Source organism: Euprymna scolopes, chromosome 4 (genome assembly GCF_053919585.1).
Source record: "Euprymna scolopes isolate OS-2025 chromosome 4, ASM5391958v1, whole genome shotgun sequence".
Classification (NCBI taxonomy): Eukaryota; Metazoa; Mollusca; class Cephalopoda; order Sepiida; family Sepiolidae; genus Euprymna; species Euprymna scolopes.
This window is the reverse complement of record NC_136485.1, coordinates 131,207,108-131,212,833: the sequence shown is the minus strand read 5'-3', so window position 1 is coordinate 131,212,833 and position 5,726 is coordinate 131,207,108. Positions and strand designations below refer to the sequence as shown.

Below are 5,726 nucleotides of genomic sequence, written 5' to 3'. Positions count from 1 at the left end.
TGAGCATCAGAGCTGTAGTTCCAGTGACAAATAAGTGTCTGGTTACATCTTGAATGGCCCATTACTAGACAAAGATAGCGGTGTAGCCGCAGTGACTTAGGGTTAACCCCTGCGTTTAGGGGATAGAGACGCCAATTGGTTCGGTGAAACAGGTCTGCGACAAATACCCATCCGACATGATTACATATTAAGATATGAAATTGTCACATTTTTTAAAACTTGATAGAGCGCTTAATAAATAAGCAACTAGATCTTTTCCACAAATTTCGAGTGACCAAAATTACCGTAAGATTAAAATAAGAAACGCAAAGACCGTGGGCGATTAGTACAGTAATGGGGAAGTAATTTTAATTTCAGAAAATAAAAAAAAAACGGTTAAAAAGGTGGGTCTTCATTAAATGCAAAGTTTCCAGTTTATTTACGTAGACGAAAAAGCTGTAAAGTACAATGAAAATAACCCTTTACATAAATGGGTGAATGTATCCAATTGTGTACATATTATAAAATAAACATTTGTAGTATCAATATTTCTCTGCTGAGTAAGGTACCTTACTCAGGATTTAGTATATGAAATGGCGTGAGCCATGTAGCTGAGGAAAATGATTTTGTTGAGTTTGAAAAGGAGAAAATCTTTTGACTGCAAAATTTCTGGTTATTTTAATATTTTTTAATTTGACGCAAGTTTAATCTCCGTCTCTATCCTCTCTCTCACATATTCATGTATACTAGCAGTTTAACCCGGCTTTGTTAGGGCCCTTTGTACTTTTCATAAGTTTATGCGCATATATATATATATATATATATATATATTACTGACGTGCAGAAGTTCAAGTGCAACGTGAACAGACATCTTGCCGCCCAAATCCCTACATAATGCCCCATTAGTTGTTGCCCCTTATAGTAGCCCCCTACACCAAAGTGGCAATGTGCCTTGTTCGGGGTGAAAATGTAAAAAAAATATTAAAAAGTTTGACTCATGTCCAACTAACCTACATCTAAAATTTAAAGTGTTTAGATCCAATAATTGGCGGTGGAGTTTAACAGTCTACAAAGGTCAACTCATTCAACTCTGATCTCTAAGCAACCATATTTTTGCCCGAAAACTGATTAAAAAGCTTGCCTCCTGTCTGAATATCCTTTATGTACAATTTCAAATGTTAAGACCATAAAATTCGCTGAATAGTTTGCTAAAGACCGCAAAGGTCAAATCCTTTTAACTTTGACCCCTTGCCAACTAATTTTTCCACCAAAAACCGACTAAAAACTTACCCTTCATCTGAATACACTTTATGTAAAATTTCAAATGTTTAGACAAAAATTTAGCCTAGTAACTTAGTAGAGACCACAGAGGTTCAATTTTTTTCAAAATTTGATCCCAATTTTTACCCCCATTACGTATGTCCAAGTAATCTACTTCTAAAATTTCATGTGTTTGGACTCCAAATTGGCGGAGGAATTGGTAGAGTTTTCAATGGTCAAATAGTTGGAATTTTACCCTTTGACAGCCATATTTCTGGCCGAAAACCGATTATAAAGATTTCTCACATCTCAATAACCCTTAAATCAAATCTTTACTCTGCACTTAAAATTGACAGCGTAGTTTGTTAGGGGAATGTACACACATACAGACACACACAAACCCATTTCACTTTATATATATATATATATATATATATATATATATATATACTATACTATACATTATTGTATATATATTTATTACTATTTACTTCCAAAATATCTCAATTCATTACTAAACCTTTCTATTGATATAGGAATATACTTATGGTAAGCGAGTAAAACAAAAACCGTTCGTGATGTATTCTCGTAAAACCTTACAGGCATGTATTTAAGGTAGATATTGAGATTTATTTCCTATAGTATATCATACATCAGTTCCTTTTAATGACAATATTGGAATGCGTAATATCTTAAACACACAATAATTACAATAGCCGTCAGCTATGATTCCTTAGCTTAATCATCTCGCTGATTCTTTTCCTATAATATTGTCTTATTTTTCTTCCATATTTACGGAATATTATGATTTTTAGTTTTACATTGTAATCCATGTAACAGCTTATGTTCGTTCTTCATACTTTTTCCTGTGTTTTGTCGTACCAAGTAGATATTTTAAAATGAAATTTCATATTTATCTATATTTTAGGCTGATTCGTTTTTACTGTTAATGAAATTGTTTATATTTTTTAGCATATCTCATAACTCACCTTAAACTATTTCACGTAAGTACGGAAGACCAGTCGCCATCTATAAAATACATAAATACCTTAAATGCTTAGTAGTGTACTATATGTAGCCTTTTTTGTAATTAAATCTATATTTTGTGGATATAAAACGTGTTTTAAGACTAATATAACTACCTTGGTGTAGTTCTTTTTTTACTATTAGATGTATCTTGGTAGATTATACTATTTGCTAAATGAATATTTTAGGAACAGATTACTCTTATTCTGCAGTTGCATTGTTTGCCCCAGTCTCCTTGTAGAGCTGTGAATAATAATAATAATAATAATAATAATAATAATAATAATAATAATAATAATAAATATCAACATCTATATATTTATACGATAGCGTGTGTGTTATTTTTGTGTCATGTCTACATCTTTTTTCTTTCGAGTCATTGTCGCTTAATTGTTATGACAGTCCAACCAAGAATACTTCAAGTTTTGTTTTCAGTTTTGATTATCGCTGATAGCACTCAAGTCATTTATATGTTTCATAAATGATTTTAACAAGCATTCTTCATAAGATTTTGATTTGGTTTCGATTATAGCTGAAGGCACTCCATTTTATCTATCTATCTATTATATATGTGGTGTTAAAAAAGTAACTAAAGGGTTTTGAACTAATTAAGTTCAAAACCCTTTAGTTACCTTTTTGACATCATATAGATTTTTTATTTTTTATGATGTCGGTCTGTAATTTTAACACAATCTGATTAAGACATTACGTAATTTTTTTAAGAATGTAAAATTTAAACAATCTTTATTCATGACGAAAATGTCGTTTAAATGTTGCCCATTTTCAACATCGCATATTTGTGTTCGTTCCAACACATTATTCATGAAAGATTGCAGAATCTATGGACTGCAATTTAACTCCTGCATTGCATTCCTACTGGTTTCCTTCAATTCTTGTAGGGTTTGGGGTTTTTAACAGACTTTTCCTTTAAAGTATAACCACAAGAAAGGGTCGGGACTAGTTATGTCTGTGGAACGTGGTGGCCATGTGCCCTTGTCATAAGAAGAGATAATGTCACCAAAGCATTGCCTGAGCAGCTCTATGGTGTTTCCCGCCGTATGTGCCGTGGTTCCATCTTGTTGGAGCCATAATCCAGGCCTATTTTGAATTTGTGTGTGCAGAAAATCTGTAATCATAGTCAGATATCTTTCTTCGTAATAGATACAGCATTTTCGTCATGAGCATAAAAAATAAGGTCTAATAATCTGCTTCCGTGTGACTGCACACCATAGAGTGCATCTTATGGGATGCAACTGCTTTTAATGAATTGTCTTTGGATTTTCAGAGCTTCAAAATCTGTGATTTTGTTTGTTAACGTATTCATTCAAATGAAAATGGGCTTCAGCTTACGTAATCAACTTTAGCAGAAAATTGGGGTAATTTCGGCCATATTCCTGGATTGGAACTGCATGTTAAACCCTTGTTTGAAAATCTTTAGGCTTGAAGTGTTCAACAAGCTGCACTTCATTAGGAAAGAGTTTTGAACTGTGAGGAATATTGTGTAGTTGGCTTCGATTTATATCCCAAGTTGTGTGGAATGTCGATGATGCTGCTCCACGCTCCCTCCCACTCTTTCCCTATTTTCATTTGTGATGACGTTTCGCGGTCTTCCAACTCGCGTAAGATCAAGTACAACTCCGTTGTCTTCAAATCGACGCACATTAATTCGAATTTCTTGTGACTTGAGTCATCTCTTACATGGAAATACCGTCGATAATAATTTATACGAAATCTGCATAAATTAAAATATCATATTTAAGCGTATTTTAGAACCGGTACTTTTGCAATTTAAAAAAAAGCTTAAATAATATCAGAGCGTCTCTGTTTATGTTGAACATCCACAGAATGCTAAGATCAATATATATTTCATACGAAAGGGTCGGCTGTAGAATTGCCACAGGTTCTGATAGTTATTTCGTTGGTAATTTTATTTTTGTAGTTTTTATGATAAATTGTATTATCAGGATTCTCAATTATTTTTTACGTTACTACAGCCACGGTAATTCAATTTCATTTTATTCGTATGAAATAATTTATGTTGAACTATAATCGGAGGAAAATAAATCAATATAATTTAGAAATCTCATCTCTAGTTTGTTTGCATTATCTGAATATATTCCTATCCACCATTTATCAATTTTGTTACGTTGTGTGTCTTACGTTTAATTTTACTGTTAACATACGGACTACTGTTAGAGCCGTTTTATAGACTCACACTCTTTCCAGTAAACTGTGTCGAATGAGATAATGCGAAATATGTTTTCGTAATAGATGAGGATGACTGATATCTTAATGTGTCCATATTAGGTTTGTATTGTATTACTTTCATCTATGTCGAAGATAATCGTGAATATATTTTTCACTCTCAACTAGTTTATACGTATTATCATCTATTTTACAACCACAATGATGTCAGAGTACTTAGAATGTGCAAAGGAATTTTGTCACTCATATTGTATAAGGGAAAAATGTTTGATGTCCAGCAACAATACACAACAAACAGTGACTATGTAGGCATTTTTTAGTCGCGTGCAAGTGACTCTATAAGTCAGTCGGTCGGTCTGTCGGTAACACATTTGTGCTTGGCCTTTTTGGTTAAGATCGAAGGTCTATTGTTAATAGATGCTGTTCTTGGCTTTTTAAGCTTTTCTTGGCGTTTTGGCCAAGATCAAAGAAGAGTATCTGTTCCGGCAGATACTGCAAGCAAAGACCGTATGTGGGGGCAACTCCACATATAAGTCAATGTAGGGGCAACCCTTCATACCATTTGCCACTATCCAGCTCCCCTATTCCCCGGGGAGTTGGTCCTCATTTGCCCTTCACTCCTCACATTAAAAATCGGCCTTGTGCCTAATTTGCTCGGTGGGGGAGCCAATAAATACCCCCCCATTTTCTTGGCCTTTTGGCCAAGATCAAAGTGTAGTATCTGTTTTTACTACATGCTGTACTTATGTTTGTAACTTTGTGATATAATGTGGGGGATCACTTTTCTGTATTAAATTAATGTAGATTGATCACCCATGTAACAATCAGTCAATCTCAAAGCCATTCAAGTCATTCCACAGATCATTCAAGTTGTTTTTGAAGGATTCCAGTAATTTTTTACGCATTCAAGTTATTGTTAAAGTCATTCAATTCATCCTTAAGTTCATTAAAGTCATTCTAAGTCATTTACTTTTTATTTATTTAAGTCATTTCAGCCCATTTTTCGGTCGTTTATCTTTAAGAATTTAATGTCAATCCTACATTCACGCATTCATTCATTACACGAGACCATGCGACTAAGAGCTATCGGTCTTGTTTTTAATCACCTTAATCCTGGATGGTTTATATCTGACAAAAAATGGTTCATTAATTAGAAGTTAATTGACCATTTCTATCAATACTTAAGAAACCCTATTAATGTTATCATATAGTTTCTCAATGACTAACTAAAAGAAAGTAACTTATTTTTTACAAGT

At 33.3% G+C, this 5,726-nt stretch overlaps 1 pseudogene; it reads left to right on the top strand.

The window, feature by feature from the left end:
• Positions 1 to 5,151: 5,151 nt before the first annotated feature.
• On the top strand, positions 5,152 to 5,308 carry LOC145274797 (U2 spliceosomal RNA; annotated as a pseudogene).
• The last annotated feature ends 418 nt before the right edge of the window (positions 5,309 to 5,726 follow it).